The sequence below is a fragment of the Bos taurus genome, chromosome X, assembly GCF_002263795.3.
Source record: "Bos taurus isolate L1 Dominette 01449 registration number 42190680 breed Hereford chromosome X, ARS-UCD2.0, whole genome shotgun sequence".
In the NCBI taxonomy this organism is placed as follows: Eukaryota; Metazoa; Chordata; class Mammalia; order Artiodactyla; family Bovidae; genus Bos; species Bos taurus.
Genome location: NC_037357.1, coordinates 57729373 through 57749109, shown reverse-complemented (window position 1 = coordinate 57749109; position 19737 = coordinate 57729373). Strand labels below are relative to the sequence as shown.

Below are 19737 nucleotides of genomic sequence, written 5' to 3'. Positions count from 1 at the left end.
ACTTAAATCGCCATGGTTAACAGCAGGTGCTTGAATGGAAAAACATCAGGGAAACTATCACCCCACGTTCCCGCTCCATCTCTAGGCTGAGTGTCACAGGAAGGTTGTTATTTGTTCAGCCCTCCTCACTCTACCATACGTTTGGCCAATTGCTTTATCTCATGGGCTACCAGTCCCTCATTGGCTGCTACTGTGGAGACTGTGGCTATGTTCACTGTCACTGGATTATCCCATCATCCCTGCAAGTTTGCAATTCAGTCAGGATTTTTGGTTTCTTTCTTTTTTTTTTTTAAAGCAAAATGTTCTAGGTTGAAAACAAAAAATAGGATCAGAGAAATCTGGATAAGGTAATTTCAGAAGATATGGTGCTGGATTCCAGAAATTTAGAATTTTATTATTTTACACTGTGTTTGAGTCCTATTTTACACATGGAAGTGAATTGGGGTTGAAGGAATAGAATGGGTGAATGTGATTTTTATATCTGCTACTGCTGGTGCAGTGGTAAAGAATCTGACTGCCAATGCAGGAGACGAAAGAGACACAGCTTCTATCCCTCGGTCAGAAAGATCCCCTGGAGTAGGAAATGACAACCCAGCTCAGTATTCTTGCTTGGAAAATTTCAAGGAGATAGGAGCCTGGTGGGCTCCTGTCCATGGGGTCAGAAAGAGTTGGACATGACTGAGTGACTGAGCACACACACACACACACACACTGCTCTTTGTGTTCCTGCGTGCTACCTTGCTTCAGTGGGGCTCGACTCTTTGCAGACCCTATGGTCTGTAGCCCACCAGGCTCCTCTCTCCATGGGGATTCGCCAGGAAAGAATGCTGGAGAGGGTTTCCATGCCCTCTTCCCGGGGATATTTATGACCCAGGGATGGAACCTGCCTCTCCTGCGACTCTTGCGTTGCAGGCGGATTCTTTTCTGCTGAGCCACCTGGGAAGACCACACTGTTTTCTATCGGTTGCTATACCCCATATAAAAATCTCTGGATGATACCTAAATATAGATGGGAGAATGAAAATGGAAAAGGCCAATGAAACTTTTAGGGAAAGAATTTTGACCATAAAGATCCCTAAAATCACTGAGAAACCACGAACAGAAATAACCATTTAGGAAAGGGACGAGTTGCAATACGTTAAGAAAAAAGTACACGGTTTTCCATCGAACAAATAACACAACCGACACATATTGAAGCAAAGTTAATGCGGTTTTTAATGTTTTCTTTGGGGTAGAAATGTTTTAAAGATTAAATGTAGGGCCTAAGGGGAGAACCCTGAAGTCTGGTTTGCGATGGTCAGACAGTCCTGAGGCAGTTCATTTGCAGGTGCGGTATGTGATGAGCGACTTGGTAGCCTTTAACACGGCATACTTGCCGAGCTTCCCAGGCAACAGAAGACGCACAGCTGCCTCGATGTCTTCGGTCGTGATGGTGCGGCGCTTGTTGTCGCCGGCCAGGCGTCCGGCCTCTTCGGCAATCCGCTCAAACGTATCTTTCACAAACGAATCCAGGATGTTCACGGAGTCGTGGGAAAGACTCATGCCTTTATGTATTTGCCTCAGCACCCTAGGGAAATAGGTAGCAAAACTTGAGAAACTGTCATGATGGCAGTGCCGGCGACGACGGCGGCCCTTAGCTGTCTTCTGCTTTGCTTTTTTTGGTTCCGCATCATATGGGTCTGGTTTGGAGGTCTCCGCTTTTTTTGGTTCCGCATCATATGGGTCTGGTTTGGAGGTCTCCACTTTTATTGGTTCCGCATCATATGGGTCTGGTTTGGAGGTCTCCACTTTCGCCATTTCCTTTTCAGAGGGCTCAATTTCGGAGATGCCAGTTTCTTTGGTGATCACGTCTTCCTCATAGCTGTCAGAGGATGTTTCGGACAGGATAGAGCCGCCGATCCCCATAGCGCAGCCCAGAAGAACAGTGAGGGGGTTGAAGGCAGTTGGCCGAATTTATAGGCCCTGCTTTCCCTGACGTCACAGACACTGTCCATATCTGATTGGATGCAAGGCAGGGAGGCCTGTTACTATGGCAGCCCATGTCACGTGACACTGGACAGCCCACCTCCACACTTAGAGAAAAATGTCATAAGTAAAATTCAAATACAATTTTTCAAGGGCCAAGAAAAAACCACAATACAAAATACATGACCCTTAACATGAACTTCACATTCAAACGTCTTGAGGTAAAAGGAGATATCTTAGAATTTATATTAGTAATAATCCTTTTCTAAATTGATTCAAGAGGCTGAAGATATGACCTTATCTGAGTTCATATTTTATCCCCATGATTAAAAAGAAATATGGAACCAAAAATGAACTGGCAAACTATCACAGTTCCTTCTCCCTTAATCTTCAGGCTGAATTTCATAGAAAAGCTATATCTGTTCAGCCCTGGTCCCTCAAACACACTTTCAGTCAACGGCTGTGGCTCACAGCTTGCCAGTTGACCATTGGTTGTACCAGTGGAGACAGGAGATTGAGCTGCTCTCGCTGGACACTCTCTAATAGATGTAAAATTGCAGGCCATGGAAGCTTGTGTTTTCAAGAGCAACTGATTCTCTGCTAGAAAAACATTGATTCGAAACATCTGTATGAATGTTTAATAGAATTTCAGAAACCAGGGAACTAGAAAAGTTAAATCTTTGTGAAAAGTTCGTTTTGCCATTCCTGTACTATATATCAATCCCCGTTTATAAAATTACTTGCATGCTTAATCTGGCATATGTGTGATAAGTATAATAGAGGTAGTGGGTGGGTGTATCTGCTTCTTCACTTTATCTATTGCATATCACACATAAAATACTTCTGAAGAATTCCATAATACAGTTATGGGAGAATGAGAACAAAATGGGAAATGAAATTACTAGAACAATAATTTAGACATATAGAACTCTATCATGTCTGACCTAACGAAGCACTAAATTTGGGCTCAAGAAAAGGCTAGAATTCTGCATTTTCTCTAGTTTTCTCTCATCGTTTGGCTGATACTGACATTGTTCACAGGTTTCTACATCCAAATCCAAGAGTACTGAGAATTTTTTTTAATTTTTAAATTTTTCATTTAAGTTTAGCTGAGTTACAATATTATATTAGTTCAGGTTTACAACACAGTGTTCAATAATTTTATATATTAAACTGTTCAAAGTTACTACAAAAATAATTGCTATAGTTCCCTTTGCTCTACAGTATATTCTTACTAAGAGTTCAAGAAAGTATAGTTTAAAATATGATGAAATACTGAATTTTAATGAAAATCATAGAAAATTACAAAAGACTGAAATCATGTAGTGCATTCTCTCTTCAATGGTGTAGTAAGCTAGAAATTAATGGGAAAAAAAGGAATTGTAAAATCACCAACTACACTGAAAGTCACCTACATACCTACAGAAAAATGAAAGAACAGGTCAATGCACCAAGAAACACAATGGATACTAAATTTAATAAATATTATTATAAGCATTAACACTCAAATTGCTAGAGTTAGAAGAAGGAGTCCTCTGAATTCTGAGTTGCTGAACATCCTTCTCTTATTTTGATGCAAGGAACTAGAGACATGTCCCACTACCAGATCTGGATGCCTGTACTTAAATCACCATGGTTAAAAGCAACCACTTGAACAGAAAATCAACAAGAAAACCATCACAACTGCTTCCTAATCAATCTCCAAGGTGAAAATCGCAGGAAAGCTGTTATTGGCTCATCGCTGGTCCCCCACCACACTTTGGTCCTATCATTTGGCTAACTGAGTTGCCAGTCCAATTGGCTGTTACTATAGAGACTGTGGCTACAGCTTCTGTCATTCAGTGATGTCATCATTTGGGCAAAACTGCACTTAAGCCAAGACTTTTGCATAAACACCAAAAAGTTACAGGACATAAATCTGAATTAGGTAGAGATGTCTATGCGTTTGTTGTGACTTTGGGCATCCTGTATATTGAAGGTCAGGGCTATTTTCCTGCATTGCTGGAGAATTTGCGTGGTATGTCTTGCTCTGGAACTTGTTGGCTCTTGGATGGTGCTTGGTTTCAGTGTAGGTATGGAGGTTTTTGGATGAGCTCTTATAGATTAATGTTCCCTGGAGTCAGGAGTTCTCTGGTGTTCTCAGGTTTTGGACTTAAGCCTCTAAGAGTGTGCTTGAGACAATGCATTGTCACACACAGGCATGTCAATCATGGGAGCACCCCTCTTGATCATGGGGGCACCCGCCCTCAATCACATTCACACCCACCCACATAACCTACCCACCCTCACCTTGATTTTCAGTCTTATTCTTACAGTAGCCTCAAGACTTCTCCATCTATACAGCCCTGATAGTTCATAATTTTACACCCTCTGAATGTGCCCTTTATTTTCTTGCCCTAACAGAAACCAGGGGATTCTGTGTCCCCTGACATCCACTCAAGAGTAGCAGATGATTCTGATATGATAACATCAGGGTTTGCTCACCAATTATGTCATCCCTCCAGACTCCCTGTCACTGGCTTCTGAATTTGTCACCAAATCAAGTTCATTTGGCTCTACCCATAGCAATCCAGTCCTTAATATTTTTACTATCTCTATCTTCTCATTTGTTTGTATCACCTCCATTTTACCTTCGTTGTGATTTTAAAAGAGTCAGATATATTGGCTCCTGGCTTCTAGAACACTTGATGCAACGGCATTTACTGTCTTCTATTTCTGCTTTATTGACTATGCCAAAGTCTTTGACTGTATGGATTACAAGAAACTGTGGAAAATTCTGAGATAGGTGGGAATACCAGACCACCTGTCCAGCCTCTTGAGAAATCTGTATGCAGGTCAGGAAGCAACAGTTAGAACTGGCATGGAACAACACAGTGGTTCCAAATAGGAAATGGAATACGTCAAGGCTGTATACTGTCACCCTGCTTATTTAACTTCTATGCAGAGTACATCATGAGAAATGCTGGACTGGAAGAAGCACAAGCTGGAATCAAGATTGCCAGGAGAAATATCAATCACCTCAGATATGCAGATGACACCACCCTTATGGCAGAAAGTGAAGAGGAACTCAAAAGCCTCTTGAAGAAAGTGAAAGAGGAGAGTGAAAAAGTTGGCTTAAAGCTCAACATTCAGAAAATGAAGATCATGGCATCTCGTCCCATTACTTCATGGGAAATAGATGGGGAAACAGTGGAAACAGTGTCAGACTTTATTTTTTGGGGCTCCAAAATCACTGCAGATGGTGACTGCAGTTATGAAACTAAAAGACGCTTACTCCTTGGAAAGAAAGTTATGACCAACCTAGATAGCATATTGGAAAGCAGAGACATTACTTTGCCAACAAAGGTCCGTCTAGTCAACGCTATGGTTTTTCCTGTGGTCATGTATGGATGTGAGAGTTGGACTGTGAAGAAGGCTGAGCGCCAAAGAATTGATACTTTTGCACTGTGGTGTTGGAGAAGACTCTTGAGAGTCCCTTGGACTGCAAGGAGATCCAACCAGTCCATTCTGAAGGAGATCAGCCCTGGGATTTCTTTGGAAGGAATGATGCTAAAGCTGAAACTCCAGTACTTTGGCCACCTCATGTGAAGAGTTGACTCATTGGAAAAGACTCTGATGGTGGGAGGGATTGGGGGCAGGAGGAGAAGGGGATGACAGAGGATGAGATGGCTGGATGGCATCGCTGACTCGATGGACGTGAGTCTGAGTGAACTCCGGGAGTTGGTGATGGACAGAGAGGCCTGGCGTGCTGCGATTCATTGGGTTGCAAAGAGTCAGACACGACTGAGCAACTGAACTGAACTGAACTGAAGATCTGTTGGTGTTTACTAAAGTCCCTGTTTCTCCACCCCTGGAGATTGGCAAGTCACTTAGGGGACAAAGAGTTTGGGTCTGCCCTACTGTGACTGCTATGTTGGACTGGGCTACCAACAATGATGATACTTTAGACTCCAGAGAGAAACAGCCTAAAACTGGATCCTTCTGTTGGATGCATCGACACCAGTGGCATTGGGTCCTTGGTTCTAGCACCAGTTCTGGACTCCCTCCAAACTTGGCCAACCAGCAGAGCTTAATTGGTTTTGCAGTGAAGAAGGAGTTTGGGGGTTTAGAGGAGGAAGACACCTTCAGGTGAGTCACCTGGCTATAAAAACTCTCCTGGTTCCAGATTTTCCCACAACCCTGATCTGGTCACACTAAGTTTTGGAGACAATAGAAAAGGTGCTGAGGTCCTCCATGCCTGGTGCCCCTGCTAACAACCTGGCAGGAGATAGAACTATTTGAGCACCTACCACTCAGAGTTAGATGTTGTTAATATTTAGGTATATTTACTTTGCCCCTTAACTTTCATCCCATTTCCATTCCCCTCTCACTTTCCAAGGGATACTCCTACCCTGAATGTGATATGTAGTTTCTAGCCACATTGTAGGTACACAGAAGGGTATTCATCTAAGCAACTACTGTAGGACAGGCTTCCCACATGGCACTAGTGGTAAAGAAACCGCCTGCCAATGCAGAAGACATAAGAGATGTGAGTTTGATCCCTGGGACGACATGGCAACACACTCCAGTATTCTTGCCCTGAGAATCCCATGGAGAGAGGAGCCTGGCAACCTACAGTCCATAAGGACGCAAAGAGTCGGACACATCTGAAGTGCAAGCTTGCATGCTACAAAAGTGCTCGGGATTAGAGATATAAAGATGAATAGCCTCAGGAGATTCTCCTCTGATTACACTGCTACCAGCTTCAGTGGCTAAGAAATTAGAAAATGTGACTTTTACATAGGAGAGCACCACTGTCACAGACACGCCCAGTTGTGGGAGTGAAAGACCCTGCACGACCCACCCCTTCCATGAGCACCCCTCCCCCACCAGCTGGTCAAGGATTACAACAGACAACAGTGAGCATCACTGGTCATCACCACAAGCTTGGCTCCTCTGGATATAAAATGCCGAGAGTACCTGAACGGCTCCTTCATCTCGAATCCCAGAGCTTCAGATGTTCCAAGCTAACTGGGTAAGATATGTCTGCTTGTTGTAGAGGCCCCTGTTATTGTGGAGGAGTGAGGAAACTTGGGAGGAAGGGAAGTGGACCCTCAGGACGAAAGTAGTGGAAGAAGCAGGGGATGTAGGCCAGCCATCAATCCCTGGAGGAATTAGAGTGTGTCTAGATGGAGTCTGGGGAGGCGAATCTGGTATGAGGTTACTAACACCCAGTTGCAGGGGTGAAGTCCTGAGTAGAGGAGAGACAGTGGACTCAGGCCAGCAAGGCTAAAGCGGTGGGAGGGGCAAGGAGGTGGGTCTAGGATTTTTTTGCCAACCAAAGAGGACTGGGGCGGAGCCTGTCACGCACCGTATAACTGAGGGGTTCCTCGCAGGAAGGCTAACTTCGTCTAGAGTGCTAAGTGGTGTCTGTGCAGCCCTCTACCTTTCTCTGATCTTCCAGCTTTCGAGTGAGGACTTGTGTCCCCGCCGGATCCAGAGGACTATGGGGACAGAAGGGCGTAGCAGCTGCGAGGCAGATGAATCGGGCCTGCAGGAATCAGAGGGGTGGAGATTAGGCTGGGAGATTTCTAGCGGCGCCTCCTGGGGAGTCCACACCTTCATCTTCGCAGCACGGCCTTCTGAGCAGGATTTGGATCCTTCCCGTGATAAATGCACACCCACCAGTGATCACATGCACTCCCACTCATGATCATGGTGACCACCCCCTCCCCATGATCATGTGCACAGTCTCCCCTGGTCACATGTGCAGAGATTGGAATGGAAACTGACCTTTTCCAGTCCTGTGGCCATTGTTGAGTTTTTCAAATTTGCTGGCATCTTGAGTGTAGCATCTTATTAGCATCATCTTTTAGGATCTGAAATAGTTCAGCAGGAATTCCATCACCTCCACTAGCTTTGTTCATAGTAATGCTTCCCAAGACCCACTTGACTTCACACCCCAGGATGCCTGACTTGAGGTGAGTGACCACACCATCGTGGTTATCTGGGTCATTAAGACCTTTTTTGTATAGTTTGTCTATGTATTCTTGCCACCTCTTTTTAACATCTTATGCTTCTGTTAGGTCCTTACCATTTCTGTCCTTTATTGTACCCATATTTGCATGAAATTTTCGCTTGATATCTCCAATTTTCTTGAAGTGTTTCCCATTCTATTGTTTTCTTATCTCTCCTTTCTATTCTTTGGAACTCTGCATTCAGTTGGGTATATCTTTCCCTTTCTCCTTTACCTTTCACTTCAATTCTTTTCTCAGCTTTTTGCCTTCTTGCACTTTTTTTTAAACTAGATTAGTGTTTCCTAATTCTTGCTCCATGTGAGACTCATAGACAGAACCAGCAATGAGAATTAAAAATACTGATTCTAGGGCCTCTCCCTACTCCTGACCTACTGAATTAGAGTATAGTATGGTGGGCATCTATGATTTTTTAAAACATCACCAGTAGGTCGGATACATATATACCAGAGCTCATGAATTGTGCGTTGCATGTCAGTTCAGTCGCTCAGTCGTGTCCGACTCTTTGTGACCCCATGGATTGCAGCACGCCGGGCTTCCCTGTCCTTCACCAACTCCCAGAGCTTGCTCAAACTTATGTCCATTGTGTCAGTGATGCCATCCAACCATCTCAGCCTCTGTTGTCCCCTTCTCCTTCTGCCTTTAATCTTTCCCAGGATCAGGGTCTTTTCCAATGAGTCAGTTCTTCGCATGGTGGCCAAAGGATTGGAGTTTCAGCTTCAGCATCAGTCCTTCCAAAGAAAATTCAGGATTAATCTCCTTTAGAATGGACTGGTTGGATCTCCTTGCAGTCCAAGGGACTCTCAAGAGCCTTCTCCAACTCCACAATTCAATTCTTCAGTGCTCAGCTTTCTTTATAGTCCAACTCTCACATCCATACATGACTACTGGAAAAACCATAGCTTTGACGAGACAGACCTTTGTCGGTAAAGTAATGTCTGCTTTTTAATACACTGTCTAGGTTGGTCATAGTTTTTCTTCCAAGGAGCAAGTGTCTTTTAATTTCATGGGTACAGTCACCATCTACAGTGATTTTGGAGCCCAAGAAAACAAAGTCTCTTAGTTTCCATTGTTTCCCCATCTATTTGCCATGAACTGATGGGACCGGATGCCATGATCTTAGTTTTCTGAATGTTGAGTTTTAAACCAGCTTTTTCACTCTCCTCTTTCACTTTCATCAAGAGGCTGTTTAGTTTTTCCTCGCTTCCTGTCATAAGGATGGTGTCATCTGTATATCTGAGGTTATTGATATTTCTGCTGGCAATCTTTATTCCAGCTTGTGCTTCATCCAGCATGGCATTTTGTATGGTGTACCCTGTATATAAGTTCAATAAGCAGGGTGACAATATACAGCTTTGACATACTCTTTTCCCAGTTTTGAACCAGTCTGTTGTTCCATGTCTGGTTCTAACTGTTGCTTCTTGACCTGCATACAGATTTCTCAGTAGGTGGTTAAGGTGGTCTGGTATTCCCATCTCTTTCAGAATTTTACACAGTTTTTTGTGATCCACACAGTCAAAGGTTTTGGCGTAGTCAATAAAGTAAGTAAGTGTTAGTTGCTCAGTCATGGCTGACTCTTTGCGACCCCATGGACTGCAGCCCACCAGGCTCCTCTGTCCATGAGATTTTCCAGGCAAGGATACTGGAGTGGGTTGCCATTTCCTCCTCCAGGGGATCTTCCCAACCCAGGGATTGAACCCGGGTCTCCTGCACTGCAGGCAGATTCTTTACTGACTGAGCTATAAGGGAAGCCCAGTCAATAAAACAGAAGTTAAATAAATAAATGCATCCATTCTCGTGGGTTACATGAGTGGATGCTAAGATTTGGTGCTCTCAGCAAAGTAATCCAGGCAGGTGAGATGATGTTTTGCTTATTTCCCTTTCCACAGGCGTGAGCAAGAGTTTGGATAAGACTTAACTGCCTACTCTGTTGCCTGAGTAATTAGAATTTTCTGAGGCAAATGGTCATTATGTCAGGGAGATACAGTGAGGACAGTCAGGTCTGCAAGGAGCTATTCACCTGTACTAGGTAAAGAGATGGCAGGTGGGAACGTTCCAAAGCAAGCCATTCAGCCTGGGTACTGCACCTGAGGGCTGATGCTTCCACTTTTCACTGCCTTTGATGCCCTTTCTAGGCTGGCAACTGCCAAGCCCAAGCTTGAGCAAATGAGCCTATAAACACAGCCAGGAAGATCTCTTTCTTCTAGAAAGGATGTGGCAAGAATTTGATTAGGGGTCCGCTCCCTTTATGGAGGCAAATCAATCTTATGGAAATATCATGAACTTTCAAATCCAATGGACCTTGAGTCTCACTCTGGTTCTGCTACATACTACCTAATTTGACTTCTAGTAGCCTCAGTTTTCCTGCATACTGCATGGAATTTTGGGGAAATTGTGGTGCTGAAGAAGATTCTTGAGAGTCCCTTGGACTGCAAGGAGATCAAATCAATCAATCCTAAATGAAATCAACCCAGAATATTTATTGGAAGGACTGATGCTGAAGCTGAAGCTCCAATACTTTGCCACTTGATGAGATGAGCTGACTCATTGGAAAAGACCCTGATGCTTGGAAAGATTGAGGGCAGGAGAAGGGGGTGACAGAGGATGAGATGGTTGGATGGCATCATCGACTCAATGGTCATGACTTTGAGCAAGTTCCAGGAGATGATGAAGGACAGGGAAGCCTGGCGTGCTGCAGCCCATGGGGGCGCAGAGAGTCAGATATGACTTAGCAACTAAACAACAACAACCACCCAGTCATTTTGAATCAATATTGTTTCTTAAAACAGAAATAAGTACCTCCTGGAGGTAGAGGCTTGTTCTTATATGAATATAGAGAAGCCACATCAGCCACGCCTTTTCCCCTACACATGGGTAGAATTTCACCTGGTTCACAGATGCTCTTGTGTCAAGCATTTGCTATCAATAAATTTTTAAAGCCAAGATTTCTGGACTGCATGTGAGTTGAATTTGTAAATACCCCTATGATCTGGGGGGAAAAAAAAAACTACAGACTTTGGGCTACAATAGGAAAGCTAAAAGCAATAACCAGCAGATCGGGGTCTTCCCAACTTAACAAGAACATACTCCATCTTTACAGGGCTATTTACAAGAGGAAACCCTTAAGAAACATTGACTTGTGCCTTATAATAACATACTTGCTCTGAGCTTTTGGCTCAGATCTGCCACTTAACTAGCTTGGAGACTGGCAAATTCACTTTTCTGGGCCTCGGCTTCTAAAGTTGTTAAAGCAGAGGACTAAAGTAGACAACATTCTTCTATCAGTCAAACTTGAAGATTCCATGGGCATGCCAGAGATAGAACTGGATGGAGACTTATTCTTGGAAGGTAAGCTAGGGCCTTGTCTTCTTCTTTGGAATCTAACATAGTCAGACTATCAATAGACACCTTTCTGCTCTTCCAGTACTATCAATAGGTCACTGACCAAGTTTAAGGGAAGGAGTAGGAGGGGGAAGAAGCAGAGAGCAATGCTTGTGTGCTGAGGCTACACCATGTGTTTTGTATTTGCCTAGATTTACACGTGGCCTAAAGCCTGTTTGTTTTGTGCCTGTATTGTTTCAACTTCCATCCATTTCATTGGTTCTATAAATTGGCTTTAACCCAATTCCCTCTGTTTTGGTCATTAAATTTCAAATTGATTCTGGCTTTGTGTACAATCTCCTTCTTTCTTTAATAGAATCGATCTCACTCCCCAAAGTGATGGTCGGAAACTTGAAAGCAGGCTAGTTACTGTTCCCTTCCCTGCATTCAGTTTCCTACCATTTATCTTCCTTTGGATTTGCTCATTACAGCAGTGTCCAGCATCTTGGGCCTCAAATTCCTCTCTGATGGGCTGAGACCTCTTACGTGGAGGGAAGCTGGGTAATTCAGTGCCCCTTGGGAATACGCTGTTAGGATGGTCACAGCAAACAAGCCTGAAATGAGAAATTGAACCAAAGCAGTCTAGTCCTAGCCCAGTGAAGCTCTTTAGTTGGTAAAAGCCTTTGGACATTTGCCAAGACCCGAAATGGTCCCATCTTACCTGAGCATAGAAGGGAGCTATATCTGAGCAATGACAGATCATCTGGCCCAGAGATGTGCTGGTAAATGCTTAATGACTGGCATTGTGGGGGATGGGGGGAGGGAGAAAGCTCTGATTTGTCACATTTGCCATTTTCCATAGTGAAAATACTCTCACCATTGCAGGCAAGCTAACAGCATGACATCGCTAAATCTGGAGTTGAAAAAGAGATGAACACAATTGGCCCTTAAGGAAAGTGCCAGCAAACTCCAGTACCTCACCCAACAGCATCTGTAAGATGGGCCCACACAGTCCAAAGCTGCCAGACCTGGGTTTTCTGGGAACAGCAAGGATTGGGGAGGACAGAGTGGTGCTTACATACTGTCCTGCCTCTCCAAACTGCTCTTGGGAAAGAAGCATTAGAATTGAGTATAAAATGTCATATACTTTAAACTCCCCAGGAGAAAAACTCAGTGACATCATGTTCCTCTCAACATGTTTTGTTTTTCCCCCCCCTACAATTTGGGTCACCTTAAATTTCATTCATGGGACCCTAGTAGGCTTTTAAATAAGACTGCCTTCCTGTTTAAGTCTCTAGAAATGAACTTCCACCATATCCTGATAATGGAGAATCCTTTCTCTGTACCTAAAACCTCAGAAATGTGTGGTTCAACATAAATGCTGGAATCTGATTGTATCAAGGGACTGATCATCAAATTGATTGGCTCACAGTTAATCTAATCCACTTTGGTTACCTCAAATGTGATATTATCAGATTTATTTATGTGTGGCTATCCAATCACTGTAATGATTATACAGTGGAAATGAGAAATAGATTTAAGGGACTAGATCTGATAGACAGAGTACCTGATGAACTATGGATGGAGGTTTGTGACATTGTACAGGAGACAGGGATCAAGACCATCCCCATGGGAAAGAAATGCAAAAAAGCAAAATGGCTGTCTGAGGAGGCCTTACAAATAGCTGTGAAAAGAAGGGAAGCAAAAAGCAAAGGAGAAAGGGAAAGATATACCCATTTGAATGCAGAGTTCCAAAGAATAGCAAGGAGAGATAAGAAAGCCTTCTTCAGCGATCAATGCAAAGAAATAGAAGAAAACAACAGAATGGAAGACTAGAGATCTCTTCAAGAAAATTAGAGATACCAAGGAAACATTTCATGCAAAGATGGGCACAATAAAGGACAGAAATGGTATGGACCTAACAGAAGCAGAAGATAACAAGAAGAGGTGGCAAGGATACAGAGAACTATACAAAAAAGATCTTCATGACCCAGATAATCACGATGGTGTGATCACTCACCTACAGCCAGACATCCTGGAATGTGAAGTCAAGCGGGCTTTAGGAAGCATCACTATGAACAAAGCTAGTGGAGGTGATGGAATTCCAGTTGAGCTATTTCAAATCCTAAAAGATGATGCTGTGAAAGTGCTTCACTCAATATGCCAGCAAATTTGGAAAACTCAGCAGTGGCCACAGGACTGGAAAAGGTCAGTTTTCATTCCAATTCCAAAGAAAGGTAATGCCAAAGAATGCTCAAACTACCACACAATTGCACTCATCTCACACACTAGCAGAGTACATCATGAGAAACGCTGTGCTGGAAGAAGCACAAGCTGGAATCAAGGTTCCTGGGAGAAATATCAAGAACCTTAGATATGCAGATGACACCACCCTTATGGCAGAAAGCGAAGAAGAACTAAAGAGCCTCTTGATGAAAGTGAAAGAGGAGAGTGAAAAAGTTGGCTTAAAGCTCAACATTCAGAAAACTAAGGTCATGGCATTCAGTCCCATCATTTAATGGCAAGTAGATGGGAAAACAGTGGAAACAGTGGCTGACTTTATTTTTGGGGGCTTCAAAATCACTGCATATGGTGATTGCAGCCATGAAATAAAAAGATGCTTACTCCTTGGAAGGAAAGTTATGACCAACTTAGATAGCACATTTAAAAGCAGAGACATTACTTTGTCAACAAAGGGTATGACAGAGGATGAGATGGTTGGACAGCATCACATACTTGAATGGACAGGAGTTTGGGCAAGCTCTGGGAGTTGGTGATGGACAGGAAAGCCTGACATGCTGCAGTCCATAGGGTCTCAAAGAGTTGGACATGACTGAGTGACTGAACTGAGCTGAACTGAATTAGTTCTCAGCAAACACTATAATTTGGGCTGTGCTAAGGGTAGAGGGAAGACCTGAGTAACTGGGGCCATATGTGGTTGATTATTATTTCATAAAGGAGGAAGTGGTATTGGGAAATCCACACCATGGCCCAGACACCAATGACAGTGGAGGCTTACAGAGAAAGTCAATAGTCTACACCTCTTCCTGTTAGAAAGATTCATGTCTCCATGAATGATCTGAAATTGGGTTCCTCTGTAAGTTATCATCCAAATCAAGATACTCTTTAGAGTACTCTTTGGTGAATTAAGTCAACAGAAGTGAACTGAACTGTCTTGGGCAAACTAGAAAAGCTAGTTTCCCTGTCCTGGAGATAAAGCTCTCCAAAACTTGATGGTGTGAATTAACAGTAGAGGGCCCTACTCTAGGCCCATGTTGGACACATCACAGAGTGCCCATAGATGCCCAGAACAGCACAAGGAGATGATATATCTCCCTGGGCCATGCATAAACCAGGGCATCAGCTGGGGTTTTGTGTTCATATTTTGCAGTATCTTCTCAGATGAAATTGCCACATTGATTGCAAAAAGGAAGAACGATTAGCACATTAATTAATTAGAATCTTGTTTTTAATTCTGCTGTGAAGACTAATCTTTTGTCAACTTGAATGAGATCCTAAGCTTACCCTAGCTTTAATTATAGTGTTATTATATAAAAATATTGGCTGGCCCTGGTCCAAGGTGCTAGAGTGTTTAAATTTAAATACTCCAGAGATAATTTAAACACATGATAATTTACTCATGGGTACTAATGACCCAAAGGAATTCCACATTGTTTAGTTCAAACAAATGATTATGTTGATAACAGAGCCTGAACTATGCTAATCATATTTTAAAATTCTTGGCCAGGGAGCATGAGTGCCTGTAAAATGTGTGTGTGTGTGTGTGTGTGTGTGTGTGTGTGTGTGTGTGTGGTTGTCTCTGAGCAGTCGTGAGAAGCTGCAGCATGAAGGTGTTTGAGACTTGCAACCTTGCAGGGAGCCTGACTTAATTTGAGTTTCTGCTCTGCTAGAAGCCACCCTACCTGCCTGATTGTTGGTAAGTGACCATCTCCTCTAAGTTTTAGTTCCTCAGCTGTAAAATGAGCTTAATGACAGCCCTATCAGAGGAGTGTTTGGGAGGATTAATGAACCAGCATATTTAAAGTGCTGGGCACATAGTAGACTCCCTCCAAATGGAGGGGTTCCCCAGGTGGTGCTAGTGGTAAAGAATCCACCTGCCAATATAGGAGACATAAGAGACATGGGTTCCATCCCTGCTTTGGGAAGATCTGCTGGAGGAAGACATGGCAACCCACTCCAGTATTCTTACGTGGAGAATCCCATGGACAGAGGAGCCTGGATGGCTACAGTCACTGGGGTCACAAAGAGCCGGATGTGACTGAGGCGACTTAGCATGCACACATGCATTCCATTTTACATAGACATCGTGTTTGTAGTTGTGTATTCTTGTATGTAGCTTCAGGTTTAGATTTTCCAGGTGTCTGTATCTGACTTTGTATCCATGTACTTACCTGGGCTTGATTCCTGGGTTGGCAAGATCCCCTGGAGAAGGAAATGGCAACGCACTCCAGTATTCTTGCCTGGGAAATCCCATGGACAGCGGGCCACAGTTCATGGGGTCCCAAACAATCAAATGTGACTTAGCAATCAAACAGCAACAACAACAACTTACCTGGGTATATGGGTGTGTATTTTGGTGTTTGGTGATATGTCTTTGTGTGTGTGTCTATGTGAGTGCTGAGTGAAGTCTTGTTACGCAGCTGTATGTATGAAGTGAAAGTATATATGTGTGAGTGAGCGTCTGTATGTATGAAGGAGATATGCTGTATCTGCATGAATGAATGGATATCACAGTGCTTTCTGTAGTTCATGATCCCCAGCTAGGCTGAGAAGACCACTTTAAGCATGACTTTTCCATTTCCAGCAATACCTTAAATTCTTTGGCCTTGATTTCATCCTTGTTTAGGTGGTCCATGTAGTGGAGATGGTTTAGTTATGTTTCTTTCTTTTATGGATTTGTGAGTAGTGTGTGTATGTTAGAACCAATAACTCCTTGGCTCACAATTAGCTGTTTCCTTTCTCCTGCTTCCTTTGTTCCTGCTCCTCTCTTCCCTTTCCTTCTTTATTTACAGCCTTACTGGCTTTTCACTTCACTAACATCAGGGAGAAAAACATCTGAAGCAGGTGGGACAGCAGTCCTTGGCTGTGAGACAAATTGTGAACTCATTTCACATGAGCTCAGATTTGGGCCCCTGTGTGTCGGAGAGGCACATTAGCATATAAAAGGAAGAATGTACAGGCTGGAGAATCACCAGAGACCAACTGAGGGGCAGGTGCGCACCTTTGTGGTTTGATCTTAGAATAATCATGAAGTCCTCTTCCCCTAGAAATTGTTCTCACACTGGCCCATCAGGGCACTTGAAAGTCCACCATTAGGTCTTGTGTCTGGTCAGGCTTTTCCCTGTGCTGCAGACATAGCTTAGCAGCATGCACACATGCATGCTCAGTAGTGTCTGATTCTTTGCAACCCTTTGGACCATAGCCCACCAGGCTCCTCTGTTCGTGGGATTCTCCAGGCAAGCATACTGGAGTGGGTTGCCATGCCCTCCTTCAGGGGATCTTCCCAAACCTGGGGATTTAACCTGTGTCTCCTGCATTGCAGGTGGATTCTTTACCCACTGAGCCATCAGGGAAGCCCAGCTTTGTGGCACCCCTGTAATATTAGAGTACCAAGGCTCTGTCCCACCAGGTGAACCCATATCCTCCAGTTCTGAAGAGTCTTGGGAACCTCCAGAACCATTCTGCTGAAACTTGAATTGTCACTGAGGGCAGGGAGGCATTAAGGACAAACAATCCTCACCTTCCTCTTCCTGCCTTTCCTTAATTTCAAGTCAACAGCCTATTATCAAGCATCGACCACCTGAAGTCTCTAGGTTGGGTGTGGGGACCAGGCACACAAAGACCATCTCTTTCCTCTTGTTCTCCTCTCCACCTTACAATCTTTACCTTAGGCCCTCCTCACTGCTGCTAGGAGCAAAGCAGATCAGATTAACCAATCCTAAACTTCGTCGGTTAACCTTTCCCGTGTGTATTGGCATTTTAAAAGAGGGCCTGGGAACAGATTCATGTTCCTCCCCATGCTTAAGCAGTGCCCTTCTGCTGCTGCTGCTAAGTCGCTTCAGTCGTGTCCGACTCTGTGCGACCCCATAGACGGCAGCCCACCAGGCTCCCCTGTCCCTGGGATTCTCCAGGCAACAACACTGGAGTGGGTTGCCATTTCCTTCTCCAATGCATGAAAGTGAAAAGTGAAAGTGAAGTCGCTTAGTTGTGTCCAACTTGTCGCAACCCCATGGACTGCAGCCTACCAGGCTCCTTCATCCACGGGATTTTCCCGGCAAGAGTACTGGAGTGGGGTGCCATCACCTTCTCTGAGCAGTGCCCTTACGTTCTGATTAATCTCTCTGCTAATGACTGGAGACAATCTCTCATTTTGTCCACAGTGGAGATCGTCTGTGTGGTAGAGAGGAAACATTCTGATTAAATTAACTTGATTTAAGATGTGAATGATATCTGGCTTAATGTGTCTATCTTCCAAAATAAATGTACATTTGGAAAATGAACTTGTTAAAAAGAAATCGCCCTCAAAAGGTAGGAGTTTAACAGAAATCTGGGGCCCCTGGGCTTTCTGGGCCTCTCAAGATACAGCATATAAATAATTAACGTTTTCTTTCCCATGTTCATAATGTACTGATATGAGCACCCAGTTCTTCTGATGCTCACTTTTGTTTTCAACAAAGATCATATCATGTTGTGATAATGCAACATGCCATAGGCTTTCCCTTGACATAAGGGATGCTGGTGAGAGGGTAACAGGCAGGAAAGCTAGAGGCCCCCAAACAGAGGAAATAGGCTGCAAGTGTCAGACGTTTTTTATCTCTCTCTTAAGCTGCAGGAGGAAACAAACAAGTTTCATATTCTTTTTCCCTTACCTATACAAAATTAAAAGGAGGTTTCTTTTAAAATTCTGTGTTGCCGTGATGACACCTGGTTCCACCTGAACTTAACTTTCCTCAAACATTGAGCTAACCAATGCATTTTTCTTATGGAAATGCTTTTCTTAGGCTATGTTAATGAACTATGTATTTACCTTAGACTCTGTCTTTCTTCAAGTCGGTTCCACTTAAGACTCATAACCGACAAACGGACTCAGAACTCAACAAACCAGTAAGTTTTTCTCATACAAATGTTCTCTTAATCTATGTTAATGAGACTATGTATTTGCTTGGACACTGCCTTTCTTCAAGATTCATGTCAATAGATTTATGGCCCGGGATGACTCACCTTGTGCCAATGCTATCTCAAAATGCATGTTGTGGGTGAAGGGCCTGGTGCCACTCTCTGAGTTTTGCGACATTTCCTTTCTCTAATTAGCAGCTTGCTAGTAGGTATATAACTTCCTGTTAAAGACTAGAAGGGGGCACTCTTTCTGCCCCCTTCTGATGTCTATGTCAGAAGATTTATCTATCTCTTTTATACTTTAATAAAACTTTATTACACAAAGCTCTGAGCAATCAAGCCTCGTCACTGGGTCCAGATTGAATTCGTCTCCTCTGGAGGCCAAGAATCTCGGCATCTTTCATGGCTCAGCAAAAATCTTTCACTAGGCTCTACAGAAGGGTGAGAATCACCCTGGAGGTGTGGTGTAGGTATGGCAGGAAATCACCACTACCCTATCCACAACCACTAAACTGAACCCCAAGACTCCCATAGGAGTCTAGGTTAGTAGAAGTCTAACCTAGCCCCACATGCGTGTGTGCTAAATCCCTTCAGTCATGCCCAAGTCTTTGTGACCCCATGGACTGTAGCCCGCCAGGCTGCTCTGGGATTCTCCAGGCAAGAATACTGGAGTGAATGGCCATGCCCCCCTCCAGGGAATCTTCCTGGCCCAGGGATTGATCGAACCTGCAACTCTAGTCCCCTGCATTGGCGGGTGGGTTCTTTACCACTAGCACCACCTGGGAAACCCCTAGCCCCACATACCCCCATGTAATTGTTGCAGCCATTGCCTCAAAAATTAAGAACTTTTCCCTCTCTTCCCTCTCTTCTTCTCCTCTAACTTCTACTTTTTCACAAAGCATTTTAAGGACCTACTTCTACTTGGTGATTTACAAAGGGAGCCACATCACTATGGGACCTGGCTTCTGAGAGTAAGACTCTAAAGTTAAAAAGACCTGAAGAGTATATATTTGTATGGGACAGATGGCTAAATATACTGAAATAAAATTGTGAGAGGTTATTCTTAATGTCCTAGTAAATATTACTAGTAGTAGTTAACAATTTTTGAGCATTACTACGTGCTTGGCACTGTATTAAGTGCTTTGCAGGCCTTACATCTTTTACTCTCTTTGGAAGTATTGCAGGGTTGTGGTTAAGAAATAAGACTGCCTAGATTCACACTCTAGTGCCACCACTTACCAGTTGTATGACTTTGGGCAAGTTACCTAACTTCTCTTTGTGTAGGTAGTCCTATAAACCG

At 43.6% G+C, this 19737-nt stretch overlaps 1 pseudogene; it reads right to left on the bottom strand.

Annotated features, from left to right (window-relative positions):
* Positions 1-1191: 1191 nt before the first annotated feature.
* LOC531650 (H2B histone family, member W, testis-specific-like pseudogene) lies at positions 1192-1972 on the bottom strand (annotated as a pseudogene).
* Positions 1973-19737: the final 17765 nt, after the last annotated feature.